This window comes from Ruditapes philippinarum, unplaced genomic scaffold (genome assembly GCF_026571515.1).
Source record: "Ruditapes philippinarum isolate M1 unplaced genomic scaffold, ASM2657151v2 ctg4226_1_1_1_1, whole genome shotgun sequence".
Taxonomy (NCBI): Eukaryota; Metazoa; Mollusca; class Bivalvia; order Venerida; family Veneridae; genus Ruditapes; species Ruditapes philippinarum.
In genome coordinates this window covers 96,586-113,638 of record NW_026859295.1, presented here as the reverse complement: position 1 = coordinate 113,638, position 17,053 = coordinate 96,586, and the positions used below count along the sequence as shown (strand labels likewise).

The following is a 17,053-nucleotide window of genomic DNA, read 5'->3' as shown; positions in this document are numbered from 1 at the left end:
AAAATCTAATTAGGAGTTTAAAAGAATGTAGAAATTTTTAACTCCTACATACGACAGTTTTAATTCATACTTAGGAGATAAAAAGCCTATAAAGGACTTTTGAAGTCATATGTAGGAGATAAAAAGCCTAATTGGGTGTTCTGATTCAAAACAATGATTTTATTTTTCCTAATTAAAGTTTAAAAAGCTACTTAAAAAGTCCTAATTAAGACTGTATGTATGTATTTTATTTCTGCACTTCTTACAACTCTTAATTAAAAAGTCTGTTTTTTTTTTCTTTATTAAGAGTTAGATTTTTAATGTATCATTAAGTTAAAGCACCAGATTGTTTGTACCAAAATACTTTTAAAATATTGTAATTTTGATAGATAGTTGACCGTGCGACCACATACACGCATCGAGGAAATGTTGGAAAGAAAGTGACCGTGCGACCACATACACGCATCACAGGATTCCCCTTCTCATACGAGAAAGGGACAAATAGCTGTCCGCCTATCAAAGGGCAGACACAAAAATTGTCAATTCCTCCTTTATGGCCCAGTTACACAGACAGTCGGTCCCTAATCGGCCTTTTAATTTTAAATTTACTCGCTGTTATGATCGGTTGTCATGCGTGATTTTATTTCTGGTTTTCTGTGTAATAAACGGCCATCGGTGACAGAAAGCAAACTCAAACGGGAATGGGTCGATGATTAAATGCTGAAATACTTTTGGTTTTTATCGTTTGTAAATCGGAGCTAAATCGGGCGTAACGCTGATTAATCGGTGTTTGACAGCTAGTCAGATATGGCCGGTGATTCATATTTGGTTATCTTTGTCCGATCGGCGATATCGGTGATTAAGAGCTTGCATATCTCGTGATATAGGTTGCCGTCGGTTATTTTTAAAATATTTTCAACGATCGATAATTTTAAACGTGTTTAAAAATCCCAATCGGTAATTTTTCACCGATGAAACTTATCTTTCCCCAATAGCAGTTGATAGGTTGAAAACAGGTGACCAATAGGTGATATCGGTGTTAAATACGTTGTCATCGGTTCACTCCATAATTTGGATAAAAAAACTACCGATCAATCACCGATGTCTCTGTGTAACTGGGGTGTTACAAGAAGGCTAATTTTCACGGTTATATATTGATCTGGTATATATACACGCTAGTTATGCAAACCAAGTGGGTTTCAGTTTTCCTCCTTTTTAAATTCGCTATGACATTTTTGAAAAAATCATATTTAACTTCTAGGAAAATTTTGATTGTACCGTGTTTTCTTCTTTTCATTCTGAGTATATAACAGAATAAATTGATTTCTGCAAAGCAACAACGTTTCAAAAACGTTTTATATATGCATTAAATGTGGGAAATATAATTTCACACTTTGTTTGCAAATAACAACCTGGGGGTATGTTTGCCAAATCGCGCTTTACTCTCAATACCCGATTTATTATTATACATGTAAAAGAAAAGTATAAATATGATGGGCTGCAAGAAAACAAAAATAAAATAAAGTTTAACAGTTAACAGTACTGACACTGGTAAGACAAGCAAATCCTTAATCTGCTAAGGTTTTAAAATGGCATTTTATAGCTTTCATTTTGGAAATACCCATATCAATCCGGAAATTAAATATCAAGCCTTTGGTAGAAATTGAAAACGTTAGCTGGTCAACAATACAGAACCTGACTTGGCTCTATACTGGTCAATTCATTTCGTTTCCAGTTGCGTTTTGTCATGAGAAAAAACTTTAAAAAATGATAGTTCAATTGTGGATAAAGAGGCGATACGAATAACAAAAGTAAAGTTGTAAAAGAATAATCCTGATTTTCTGTTATAATGTTAGACACTGTCAGATCGTTTCTATCAACGGCAGCCTCTAAAATGTATTTTATTTTGCCTACAACGGCAGCATTTTCACTTCGACTGGAATAGTTTGGTCAAGTTATGACGCACGTTGTTGATATTTTGCATTCTTGGCCCTAATAATTGTCTATGTGTATATCACGAAATTCCTCTATTTATTTCAAACGTGTGGTATTTTGAAAAAAGATAATTCAACAATTGTCATGGACTTTGTCGAAGCTATAATTTTTAAACCGCTCAAATTTTTTTTTTGAAATGGGGAAACAACAAAATGGTGAGTCAAAATCTCCGATAATAGTTTCTCAAGACAATGGACATGACGTCTATAGCATTTAAATTGGCATTTTCTGCGTAATATAGAATTACCAACCAAATTTATAACTGACCTTTGGTACATGTTATCAGTAAATTTTGAATTTCTGTCATCGCTGCAGCGATCTGCCATTACTATAAACATATAGAGTAAAAGCAATATTTCAGAACTATTTACCGTTTAATATGCATTATTTTATAAAAGGCGATGCCACTATTGGTTGTTCTAGCGTGGATATTTGTGCCTGTCTATGTTGCTGCTGGGGTGAGTCTGAATTTTCTTAGGAAATTTCATGTACTTTTTGAATAAAAAAAAACGAATGCCAATTTTGATACTGTTAAAAAATCGTTCGTCGCAGACGATATCAAATCACAGTGATTAGGCGCTTGATTTTTATAGAATTTCAAAAAGCGTCAAATCAATGTGTGGAAGATAACTCGGACGAGCATAATGAATGGCGACAGTTTTTTTTTCGGGTACAAAATGGCTTAGATATGACTTTCTCGCAACCCGACTAATGCAAACGAGGATAGATGGAGTAAGTATGGATTCGATGTGGATACTTTGGATACGGAAAATGAAAACGAGGATAGAAGGAGTACAATATGTTTTTGATTTTTTGGACTCGAAAAATGAAAGTGGGGCTAAATTCGTAAAATTGCAGAAAATCTTGAACACATTGCAAATATAATGCTCCATCTTACATACGGATGGATATCGATACAACCATGTGAAACTAAAATTAATTTTATTTTCTTAAAAATAACCAAGAATAAGACTTCAATACATGTATTATTTCAAAAACAAAAATCATATTTTAGGTGTATACAATGCCAGAGTACATGACTAAAAGATTTGGTGGTCAGAGAATACGAATTTATCTCAGCGTCCTCGCCGTGATTTTGTATATAGTAACCAAGTTAGCCGTACGTTTTTCCATTTATTCTTATTTTAAAGGCACATTATGCCCAAAAAAAAAAACGAATTAATTTTTCATGATTTAAAGAGGAAAAATATTTGTATTATAAAGTTTATGTAATAGAAAGAGCATCAAAAAACGAGGATATCTAATGTGCAGGCGTACCTCCCGAGTATAAATCGGACTGTCGAGTGTTTTGATGTTCTTTCTCTTTTGTATCATATGCAAATATTAAAACACATTCCTTCCCTGATGTCACAATATACCCCCCTTCCCAGAAAGAAATAACCAATGAACTATCATCTAAATATGATATATGTATCGCTATCCCTTTCTCTGCCGTCACAATATGTAAACCCCAGACAAAATGAGCTAATCAATAGCTATGATCTGGATAATACCTGCACTCCAGTTGACGCACTGTGAAGTATATGTATACGACTTAACTCTGACATAGTATTTAACAGAAAGGGCCCCAAACTATGATACAATTAATGGTTTTACCGCATGTTAGATGTGTTAGATTCTTACAACCCGAAAGAAATACATGGGATGTGAAATTATTTATCATAAAAGTAGAAAATGTAAACAAAGTAGTATTTTGATTTTTTGACTAATTGGCAAAACGCAATAGAAACAAAAGATGGTTCATGTAATTGGCCAATAAGTAACTTTTTGGAAAATATAACAGGACACCAAAGATAAAAAAAACCTTTTGAAAAATGAAAATAAAATAATTCATTTGGCATAATGGGCCTTTAAACGCTTGGTTTTACTTGTCTTTACTACATTTAAAAGGTTCTCCACTGAGGCTAAAAATCCTAATTTAAAGGACTAAAAACTGAGGTTTATTAGCTTGATGTAGGTTGAAATAATTTTACGAGATTAATGTTCTACGAGTATTTGATGAAGGTTTAGACCAATAACGTCTGTGCAAAATATCAGATCATTCACTCATTCCATTTTACTAGAATAAAATTATTCTTATTGGGAAAAAATGACCCAAAATGAAAAAGCAATGCAACGTTTTTCACTCAACTTGGGCTAAGAATAGTGCAAGAATACAATTTTTGCAATTATGTTAACTTGAAGGGACGAAGACGAAAACGCGAATTTCTTTAAAATTTGATTATTTTCAGGTGAGCATATTTGCAGGCGCATTATTTATACAGTTGTCAATGGGTTGGAACATGTACCTGTCTGTGGCAGTTTTGCTTGTAGTCACTGGAATATTTACAATCCTAGGTAATATCTTTTAGTTGAAGCGATTTACAAAATGATAATAAAAATGATGATGATGATGATGATGATGATGATGATGATGATAATAAGAAAAAATAGTAATAATGGTAATAATAATGGTAATAACAATAATAATAATAATAATTGTGATGATGATAATAATGATGATGATGATAATAATAATAATAATGATGATGATGATGATGATGATGATGGTGATGAAAATTATAATAATGGTAATTATAATGGTAATAAATAATAGTAATAATATTAGTAAAAATGATAATAATAATGATGATGATGATTATGATGACGATGATGATGCTAATGATGATAATGACGACGATGATGATGATGATGATGATGATGATGATTATGACGATGATGATGATAATGATGATGATGATAATGACGACGATGATGATAATGACGACGATGATGATGGTGATGATGATGATGATGATTATGACGATGATGATGATAATGATGATGATGATGACGATGATGATATTATTGTTGTTGTTGTTGTTTCTTTAAAGTATAATTTTAAAGTCATTTTAACCTTAATACAGGTGGACTGGCTGCTGTTATTTACACTGATACATTTCAGACAGGAATAATGTTAATCGGATCTGTTATTCTATCTATCCTGAGTAAGTAAATACTGGGTATAATATACGAAAGATTCAACTTTTTGATTTATCTGATTCAAAATTTTAAGTTCATCAAATCAAGATAATTTCAACATCACGAATTCACGACTTCAAATTCATGAATTCATGTTTTCTATTTCAGGAAGTTAACTTCATAAATTCTTATTTTGAATTTCACGATTTCAACTTCGTGAATTTACGATTTCAACATCTTGAATTCGTCAATTTGAAATCGTATAGTTCAAATGTTGAATTAATGACGTTGAAATCGTGAATTTGTGAAAATTGAACTCGAATTCAGTGAATTCGTGAGGTTGAAATAGTGAAGTTCAAAACATGAATTAATGAAGATGAATTAATGAAGATAAATTTGGAAATTGATGAATTTGACATATCCCCCACCAGTCTGTCGTAATACGAAAGAATTAGAACATATCCATTCTCACTTCCAACGCGTTCATTTTAAATGGACTAAAATTGAGCTCTTACAGCCATACGTATCTAAAGTAGAATCTATACTTATTAAATTTAATTTAATTTCCAGAAGATCTTGTGTTAACTTATTGAATTATTATACCCCAACCACAAAATGAGAGGGGGGGGGGCTGTAATGGATTCGCTTTGTCGCGTCGGTCGGTCCGTCGGTCTCCATTTTCGTGTCCGCTCTATAAATCCTATACCAATTGAAGGATTTTCTCAAATGTTCACCTCCACAAGGGGATGTGCAGAACCCATGTTGCCCGTGTGTCAACTCAAGGTCAAGGTCACAATTGAATAATCAAATATTAGACAGTGTGTCGTGTCCGCTCTGTAAGTCCTACACTAATTAAAAGATTTTCTTCAAACTTGGCTCAAATGTTCACTTCAACAGTTCTAGGTAATAAAACTTTTATTCTTCAGTTTCCATCATTTTCAAATTTTTCTGCTGACATGCAATAGTTATTTTCCAGCACAGACATGTTCTAATATATAATGAAAATTAGCACAAGTAAGTTCTAGGTAATAAAACTATTCTTCTTCAGTTTCCATCCTTTTCAAATTTTTCTGCTGCCATGCAATAGTTATTTCCCAGCACAGACATGTGCTAATATATAATGAAAATTAGCACAAGTAAGTTCTAGGTAATAAAACTATTCTTCTTCAGTTTCCATCCTTTTCAAATGTTTTTGCTGTCATGCAATAGTTATTTCCCAGCACAGACATGTGCTAATATATAATGAAAATTAGCACAAGTAAGTTCTAGGTAATAAAACTATTCTTCTTCAGTTTCCATCCTTTTCAAATTTTTCTGCTGCCATGCAATAGTTATTTCCCAGCACAGACATGTGCTAATATATAATGAAAATTAGCACAAGTAAGTTCTAGGTAATAAAACTATTCTTCTTCAGTTTCCATCCTTTTCAAATTTTTCTGTTGCCATGCAATAGTTATTTCCCAGCACAGACATGTGCTAATATATAATGAAAATTAGCACAAGTAAGTTCTAGGTAATAAAATTATTCTTCTTCAGTTTCCATCCTTTTCAAATTTTTCTGTTGCCATGAAATAGTTATTTCCCAGCACAGACATGTGCTAATATATAATAAAAATGACCATAAGTAAGTTCTAGGTAATAAAATTATTCTTCTTCAGTTTCCATCATTTTCAAATTTTCCTGTTGCCATGCAAAAGTTTTTTCCCAGCACATACATGTGCTAATATATAATGAAAATTAGCACAAATAAGTTCTAGGTAATAAAACTATTCTTTTTCAGTTTCCATCCTTTTCAAATGATTTTGCTGTCATACAATAATTATTTCCCAGCACAGACATGTGCTAATATATAATGAAAATTACCATAAGTAAGTTCTAGGTAATAAAACTATTCTTCTGTTTCCATCCTTTTCAAATTTTTCTGCTGCCATACAATAATTATTTCCCAGCACAGACATGTGCTAATATATAATGAAAATTAGCACAAGTAAGTTCTAGGTAATAAAACTATTCTTCTGTTTCCATTCTTTTTCAAATTGTTCTGCTGCCATACAATAATTATTTCCCAGCACAGACATGTGCAAATATATAATGAAAATTAGCACAAGTTAGTTCTAGGTAATAAAACTATTCTTTTTTAGTGTCCATCCTTTTCAAATTTTTCTGCTGTCATGCAATAGTTATAACCCAGCACAGACATGTGCTAATATATATTGAAAAATTAGCACAAGTATGTTCTAGGTAATAAAACTATTCTTCTTCAGTTTCCATCCTTTTCAAATGTTTTTGCTGCCATGCAATAGTCATTTCCCAGCACAGACATGTGCTAATATATAATAAAAATTAGCACAAGTTAGTTCTAGGTAATAAAACTATTCTTTTTTAGTGTCCATCCTTTTCAAATTTTTCTGCTGCCACGCAATAGTTATTTCCAAGCACAGACATGTGCTAATATGTAATGAAAATTAGCACAAGTAAGTTCTAGGTAATAAAACTATTCTTCTGTTCCCATCCTTTTCAAATTTTTCTGCTGCCATGCAATAGTTATTTCCCAGCACAGACATGTGCTAATATATAATGAAAATTAGCACAAATAAGTTCTAGGTAATAAAACTATTCTTCTTCAGTTTCCATCCTTTTCAAATTTTTCTGCTGTCATGCAATAGTTATTTCCCAGCACAGACATGTGCTAATATATAATGAAAATTAGCACAAGTAAGTTCTAGGTAATAAAATTATTCTTCTTCATTTTCCCTTATTTTCGAATGTTTTTGCTGTCATGAAATAGTTATTTCCCAGCACAGACATGTGCTAATATATAATGAAAATTAGCACAAGTAAGTTGTAGGTAATAAAACTATTCTTCTTTAGTGTCCATCCTTTTCAAATGTTTTTGCTGTCATGCAATAGTTATTTCCCAGCACAGACATGTGCTAATATATGATGAAAATTACCACAAGTAAGTGCTAGGTAATAAAACGATTCTTCTTCAGTTTCCATCCTTTTCAAATGTTTTTGCTGCCATGCAATAGTCATTTCCCAGCACAGACATGTGCTAATATATGATGAAAATTACCACAAGTAAGTTCTAGGTAATAAAACTATTCTTCTTCAGTTTCCATCCTTTTCAAATGTTTCTGCTGTCATGCAATAGTTATTTCCCAGCACAGACATGTGCTAATATATAATGAAAATTAGCACAAGTAAGTTCTAGGTAATAAAACAATTCTTCTTTAGTGTCCATACTTTTCAAATGTTTTTGTTATCATGCAATAGTTATTTCCCAGCACAGACATGTGCTAATATATAATGAAAATTAGCACAAGTAAGTTCTAGGTAATAAAACTATTCTTCTTTAGTGTCCATCCTTTTCAAATGTTTTTGCTGTCATGCAATAGTTATTTCCCAGCACAGACATGTGCTAATATATAAAGAAAATTAGCACAAGTAAGTTCTAGGTAATAAAACTATTCTTCTTCAGTTTCCATCCTTTTCAAATGTTTCTGCTGACATGCAATAGTTATTTCCCAGCACAGACATGTGCTAATATATAATGAAAATTAGCACAAGTAAGTTCTAGGTAATAAAACCATTCTTCTTTAGTGTCCATCCTTTTCAAATGTTTTTGCTGTCATGCAATAGTTATTTCCCAGCACAGACATGTGCTAATATATATAGAAAATTAGCACAAGTAAGTTCTAGGTAATAAAACTATTCTTCTTCATTTTCCATTATTTTCAAATGTTTTTGCTGTCATGAAATAGTTATTTCCCAGCACAGACATGTGCTTATATATAATAAAAAAAATAACACAAGTAAGTTCTAGGTAATAAAACTATTCTTCTTCTGTTTCCATCCTTTTCAATTTTTTCTGCTGCCATGCAATAGTTATTTCCCAGCACAGACATGTGCTAATATATAAAGAAAATTATCACAAGTAAGTGCTAGGTAATAAAACTATTCTTCTTCATTTTCCATCCTTTTCAAATGTTTCTGCTGACATGCAATAGTTATTTCCCAGCACAGACATGTGCTTATATATAATAAAAAAAATAACACAAGTAAGTTCTAGGTAATAAAACTATTCTTCTTCAGTTTCCATCCTTTTCAATTTTTTCTGCTGCCATGCAATAGTTATTTCCCAGCACAGACATGTGCTAATATATAATGAAAATTAGCACAAGTAAGTTCTAGGTAATAAAATTATTCTTCTTCATTTTCCCTTATTTTCGAATGTTTTTGCTGTCATGAAATAGTTATTTCCCAGCACAGACATGTGCTAATATATAATGAAAATTAGCACAAGTAAGTTCTAGGTAATAAAACCATTCTTCTTTAGTGTCCATCCTTTTCAAATGTTTTTGCTGTCATGCAATAGTTATTTCCCAGCACAGACATGTGCTAATATATATAGAAAATTAGCACAAGTAAGTTCTAGGTAATAAAACTATTCTTCTTCATTTTCCATTATTTTCAAATGTTTTTGCTGTCATGAAATAGTTATTTCCCAGCACAGACATGTGCTAATATATAATGAAAATTAGCAAAAATAAGTTCTAGGTAATAAAACTATTCTTCTTCAGTTTCCATCCTTTTCAATTTTTTCTGCTGCCATGCAATAGTTATTTCCCAGCACAGACATGTGCTAATATATATAGAAAATTACCACAAGTAAGTTATAGGTAATAAAACTATTCTTCTTCAGTTTCCATCCTTTTCAAATGTTTCTGCTGACATGCAATAGTTATTTCCCAGCACAGACATGTGCTAATATATAATGAAAATTAGCACAAGTAAGTTCTAGGTAATAAAACCATTCTTCTTTAGTGTCCATCCTTTTCAAATGTTGTTGCTGTCATGCAATAGTTATTTCCCAGCACAGACATGTGCTAATATATATAGAAAATTAGCACAAGTAAGTTCTAGGTAATAAAACTATTCTTCTTCATTTTCCATTATTTTCAAATGTTTTTGCTGTCATGAAATAGTTATTTCCCACCACAGACATGTGCTTATATATAATAAAAAAAATAACACAAGTAAGTTCTAGGTAATAAAACTATTCTTCTTCTGTTTCCATCCTTTTCAATTTTTTCTGCTGCCATGCAATAGTTATTTCCCAGCACAGACATGTGCTAATATATAAAGAAAATTATCACAAGTAAGTGCTAGGTAATAAAACTATTCTTCTTCATTTTCCATCCTTTTCAAATGTTTCTGCTGACATGCAATAGTTATTTCCCAGCACAGACATGTGTTATTATATAATAAGAAATAGCACAAGTAAGTTCTAGGTAATAAAATTATTCTTCTTCATTTTCCCTTATTTTCGAATGTTTTTGCTGTCATGAAATAGTTATTTCCCAGCACAGACATGTGCTAATATATAATGAAAATTAGCACAAGTAAGTGCTAGGTAATAAAACTATTCTTCTTTAGTGTCCATCCTTTTCAAATGTTTTTGTTATCATGCAATAGTTATTTCCCAGCACAGACATGTGCTAATATATGATGAAAATTACCGCAAGTAAGTGCTAGGTAATAAAACGATTCTTCTTCAGTTTCCATCCTTTTCAAATGTTTTTGCTGCCATGCAATAGTTATTTCCCAGCACAGACATGTGCTAATATATAATGAAAATTAGCACAAGTAAGTTCTAGGTAATAAAACCATTCTTCTTTTAGTGTCCATCCTTTTCAAATGTTTTTGCTGTCATGCAATAGTTATTTCCCAGCACAGACATGTGCTAATATATATAGAAAATTAGCACAAGTAAGTTCTAGGTAATAAAACTATTCTTCTTCATTTTCCATTATTTTCAAATGTTTTTGCTGTCATGAAATAGTTATTTCCCAGCACAGACATGTGCTAATATATAATGAAAATTAGCAAAAATAAGTTCTAGGTAATAAAACTATTCTTCTTCAGTTTCCATCCTTTTCAATTTTTTCTGCTGCCATGCAATAGTTATTTCCCAGCACAGACATGTGCTAATATATATAGAAAATTACCACAAGTAAGTTATAGGTAATAAAACTATTCTTCTTCAGTTTCCATCCTTTTCAAATGTTTCTTTCTGCTGACATGCAATAGTTATTTCCCAGCACAGACATGTGCTAATATATAATGAAAAATTAGCACAAGTAAGTTTCTAGGTAATAAAACCATTCTTCTTTAGTGTTCCATCCTTTTCAAATGTTGTTGCTGTCATGCAATAGTTATTTCCCAGCACAGACATGTGCTAATATATATAGAAAATTAGCAACAAGTAAGTTCTAGGTAATAAAACTATTTTCTTCATTTTCCATTATTTTCAAATGTTTTTGCTGTCATGAAATAGTTATTTCCCACCACAGACATGTGCTTATATATAATAAAAAAAATAACACAAGTAAGTTCTAGGTAATAAAACTATTCTTCTTCTGTTTCCATCCTTTTCAATTTTTTCTGCTGCCATGCAATAGTTATTTCCCAGCACAGACATGTGCTAATATATAAAGAAAATTATCACAAGTAAGTGCTAGGTAATAAAACTATTCTTCTTCATTTTCCATTATTTTCGAATGTTTCTGCTGCCATGCAATTGTTAACTCCCAGCACAGACATGTGCTAATATATAATGAAAAATAGCAAGAAAGGTCTAGGTAATAAAACTATTCTTCTTTAATGTCCATTCTTTTCAAATGTTTTGTTATCATGCAATAGTTATTTCCCAGCACAGACATGTGCTAATATATAATGAAAATTAGCACAAGTAAGTTCTAGGTAATAAAACTATTCTTTTTCAGTTTCCATCCTTTTCAAATGTTTTGCTGTCATGCAATAGTTATTTCCCAGCACAGACATGTGCTTATATATAAAGAAAGTTAGCACAAGTAAGTTCTAGGTAATAAAACTATTCTTCTTCAGTTTTCATCATTTTCAAATTTTTCTGCTGACATGCAATAGTTATTTTCCAGCACAGACATGTGCTAATATATAATGAAAATAAGCACAAGTTAGTTCTAGGTAATAAAAGTATTCTTCTTTAGTGTCCATCCTTTTCAACTTTTTCTGCTGCCATGAAATGGTTATTTCCTAGCACAGACATGTGCTAATATGTAATAAAAATTAGCACAAGTAAGTTCTAGGTACTAAAACTATTCTTCAGTTTCCATCCTTTTCAAATATTTCTGCTGACATGCAATAGTTATTTCCCAGCACAGACATGTGCTAATATATAATGAAAATTAGCACAAGTAAGTTCTAGGTAATAAAACTATTCTTCTTCAGTTTCCAACCTTTTCAACTTTTTCTGTTGTCATGCAATAGTTATTTCCCAGCACAGACATGTGCTAATATATAATGAAAATTAGCACAAGTAAATTCTAGGTAATAAAATTATTCTTCTTCAGTTTCCATCCTTTTCAAATGTTTTTGCTGCCATGCAATAGTTATTTTCCAGCACAGACATGTTCTAATATATAATGAAAATTAGCACAAGTAAAATCTCGGTAATAAAATTATTCTTCTTCAGTTTCTATCCTTTTCAAATTCTTCTGCTGCCATGCAATAGTTATTTTCCAGCACAGACATGTTCTAATATATAATGAAAATTAGCACAAGTAAAATCTCGGTAATAAAATTATTCTTCTTCAGTTTCCATCCTTTTCAAATTTTTCCGTTGCCATGAAATAGTTATTTCCCTGCACAGACATGTGCTAATATATAATGAAAATTAGCACAAGTAAGTTCTAGGTAATAAAACAATTGTACTTCAGTTTACATCCTTTTCAACTTTTTCTGCTGCCATGAAATAGTTATTTCCTGGCAAAGACATGTGCTAATAAATAATGAAAATTAGCACTAGTAAGTTCTAGGTAATAAAAGAATTCTTCAGTTTCCATCCTTTTCAAATTTTTCTGCTGCCATGCAATAGTTATTTCCCAGCACAGACATGTGCTATTATATAATGAAAATTAGCACAAGTAAGTTCTAGGTAATAAAACTATTGTACTTCAGTTTACATCCTTTTCAACTTTTTCTGTTGTCATGAAATAGTTATTTCCCAGCAAAGACATGTGCTAATATATGATGAAATTTAGCACAAGTAAGTTCTAGGTAATAAAAGAATTCTTCAGTTTCCATCCTTTTAAAAAATTTCTGCTGCCATGCAATAATTATTTCCCAGCACAGACATGTGCCAATATATAATGAAAATTAGCACAAGTAAGTTCTAGGAAATAAAACAATTGAACTTCAGTTTACATCCTTTCCAACTTTTTCTGTTGTCATGCAATAGTTATTTCTCGGCAAAGACATGTGCTAATATATAATGAAAATTAGCACAAGTAAATTCTAGGTAATAAAAGAATTCTTCAGTTTCCATCCTTTTTAAATTTTTCTGCTGCCATGCAATAGTTATTTCCCAGCACAGACATGTGTTATTATATAATAAGAAATAGCACAAGTAAGTTCTAAGTAATAAAAGAATTCTTCAGTTTCCATCCTTTTCATCTTTTTTGTTGCCATGCAATAATTATTTCCCTTCCCAGCAAAGACATGTGCTAATATATATTGAAAATTAGCACAAGTAAGTTCTAGGCAATAAAAGAATTCTTCAATTTCCATCCTTTTCAGCTTTTTTGTTGCCATGCAATAGTTACTTCCCATCCTTTTCAACTTTTTCTGCTGCAATGTAATAGTTATTTCCCAGCACAGACATGTGCTAATATATAATGAAATTAGCACAAGTAAGTTCTAAGTAATAAAACTATTCTTCAGTTTCCATCCTTTTCAGCTTTTTCTGTTGTCATGCAATAGTTTTTTCCCAGCACAGACATGTGCTAATATATATTGAAAATTAGCACAAGTAATTTCTAGGTAATAAAACAATTGTACTTCAGTTTACATCCTTTACAACTTTTTCTGCTGCAATGTAATAGTTATTTCCCAGCACAGACATGTACTATTATATAATGAAAATTAGCACAAGTAAGTTCTAAGTAATAAAACTATTCTTTTTCAGTTTTCATCCTTTTCAGCTTTTTCTGTTGTCATGCAATAGTTATTTCCCGGCAAAGACATGTGCTAATATATGATGAAATTTAGCACAAGTAAGTTCTAGGTAATAAAAGAATTCTTCAGTTTCCATCCTTTTAAAAAATTTCTGCTGCCATGCAATAATTATTTCCCAGCACAGACATGTGCTATTATATAATGAAAATTAGCACAAGTCAGTTCTAGGTAATAAAACAATTGTACTTCAGTAAACATCCTTTTCTGTTGTCATGCAATAATTATTTCCCAGCACAGACATGTGCTAATATATAATGAAAAATAGCACAAGTAAGTTCTAGGAAATAAAAACAATTGTACTTCAGTTAACATCCTTTTCTGTTGTCATGCAATAATTATTTCCCAGCACAGACATGTGCTAATATATAATGAAAATTAGCACAAGTAAGTTCTAGGAAATAAAACAATTGTACTTCAGTTTACATCCTTTTCAACTTTTTCTGTTGTCATGCAATAGTTATTTCCCGGCAAAGACATGTGCTAATATGTAATGAAAATTAGCACAAGTAAGTTCTAGGTAATAAAAGAATTCTTCAGTTTCCATCCTTTTCAAATTTTTCTGCTGCCATGCAATAGTTATTTCCCAGCACAGACATGTGCTATTATATAATAAAAAATAGCACAAGTAAGTTCTAAGTAATAAAAGAATTCTTCAGTTTCCATCCTTTTCATCTTTTTTGTTGCCATGCAATATTTATTTCCCAGCACAGACATGTGCTAGTATATATTGAAAATTAGCACAAGTAAGTTCTAGGCAATAAAAGAATTCTTCAATTTCCATCCTTTTCATCTTTTTTGTTGCCATGCAATAATTATTTCCCAGCACAGACATGTGCTAATATGTATTGAAAATTAGCACAAGTAAGTTCTAGGCAATAAAACTATTCTTCAGTTTCCATCCTTTTCAGCTTTTTCTGCTGCAATGCAATTATAGTTATTTCCCAGCACAGACATGTGCTATTATATAATGAAAATTAGCACAAGTAAGTTCTAGGTAATAAAACAATTGTACTTCAATTTACATCCTTTTCAACTTTTTCTGCTGCAATGTAATAGTTATTTCCAACCACAGACATGTGCTAATAAATAATAAAAATTAGCACAAGTAAGTTCTAGGTAATAAAAGAATTCTTCAGTTTCCATACTTTTCATCTTTTTTGTTGCCATGTAATAGTTATTTCCCAGCACAGACATGTGCTATTATATAATAAAAAATAGCACAAGTAAGTTCTAGGTAATAAAAGAATTCTTCAGTTTCCATCCTTTTCATCTTTTTTGTTGCCATGCAATAATTATTTCCCAGCACAGACATGTGCTAATATATAATGAAAATTAGCACAAGTAAGTTCTAGGTAATAAAACAATTGTACTTCAGTTTCCATCCTTTTCAATTTTTTCTGCTGCAATGTAATAGTTATTTCCCAGCACAGACATGTGCTAATATATAATAAAAAATAGCACAAGTAAGTTCTAGGTAATAAAACTATTCTTCAGTTTCCATTCTTTTCCACTTTTTCTGTTGCCATGCAATAGTTATTTCCCATGAAAGACATGCGCTTATGTATAAAACAAATTATCTTAAGTGAGAGGTGTGGAAGGTAAGTTAAGAAAACGGATGTCGCTGGTGTGTGTTCGTTTTGTGAGTCGGTGTGTTGCTGCGTGGCGCAGGGTGCAATAGTTAATTTTCCCAGACAGAAAACTTGTGCTAATATTAATTGAAAATGGGTAGCACGAGGTCGTGAGTTCGCGGAGGTAATAACTATTCTTGCGGTTGCTTTTGCTGGTGGAGTTGGGTGGTCGATGTTTTTCTGCTGGCGCGGAGCAGGATAGTTAGTTGCCCAGCACGAGAGCAGGTGGCGTAATATATAATGGAAAAGTGTAGCCAGAGGTAGAGTTCGTAGGGGTAATTAAACAGTGAGTTTTTTGTTCTGTTGTCGCATCTGATCCCAGATGTTTTTGCTGGCTGGAAGGAGTTAAGGTGAATTTTGCGCACAGTGCATATTACTCGAGTTCATTGGTTAGGTAGTTTAAGAGAGGGCGGTTGTTTTCAAGGGGAATTCGTACGTTTTCTGTTGTCATAAGTAAATCTTGATTTTTCTGCTCTTCAAGAGTAGAGTTACATGTTAATTTTTTTTTAAAAAATCTGCTGAATTGTCAATAATATATCAAAATCTTCCAAAAAAAAAATAAGAAATTTATAAAGGATTTTAGTGATTTTTAATATTTTTTTATTTAGTTCAAAGTAAAGTTTTTTTTAGTTTTTTTTTAAATGAACAAATAATAATGAATATTTCTTTTATTATCCATATTTCATTGTGTATAGCAAAAAAGAAGAGTAGTACCTTTGATCATCAGACCTGTTGTTGGTTATTGATGGTTATTTGATGTTATGATGTACGAAAATATATTTCTGGTCATTTTATAGTAAACTTAATTTCCTAATTGATTCTACTAGATGTGAAATTTTACTCCAATTACTCATTAATTGAATTAATTATCTAAATGTCATTTTAACTTCCTCTTACTGCTCTCTCATTTATTTATCCAATTAATTTTCCAATTAATTAGATAATTAATTGGTTCTCTATAAGAAATTTGTACTCCTTGTATCTCATTAATTAGACCAATTATCAGTTGATCATTTTAACTTCCTTAATTACTGATCTAATAAATTAAACCAATTATCTACTTTGTATTCTCAGCTTCCTAAAGTGGTGTAAGTTTTAATTGTTGAGTAATTAATTGAGTTATTACCTGAGAGAGAGAGTCAATTATTGAGTTATTGATAAATTAAATTGATTATGAGTTCCTTATTGAACAATTTTTCTGGGGATGTTTTAAATTTGTATACAAGTTTTGAACGCAGTAGGAAAAAGGATTAACTTGTTAAAAGTGTTTGTAATTAATGTAACTTTTATATGATTTATAAACTTAAATTGTTATCTAAATAATTCTTTATAATATCAACTGAAAGAAATTGCTTGAAATGTGTAAATTTATTATGTAAATAAATAAAAAAAATCAGTTTTAGAATGAATTT

General features: G+C 31.2%; 1 pseudogene; it reads left to right on the top strand.

The window, feature by feature from the left end:
* LOC132755986 (sodium/glucose cotransporter 4-like) overlaps window positions 1-17,053 on the top strand; it is a 28,929-nt pseudogene that overhangs the window by 3,661 nt on the left and 8,215 nt on the right.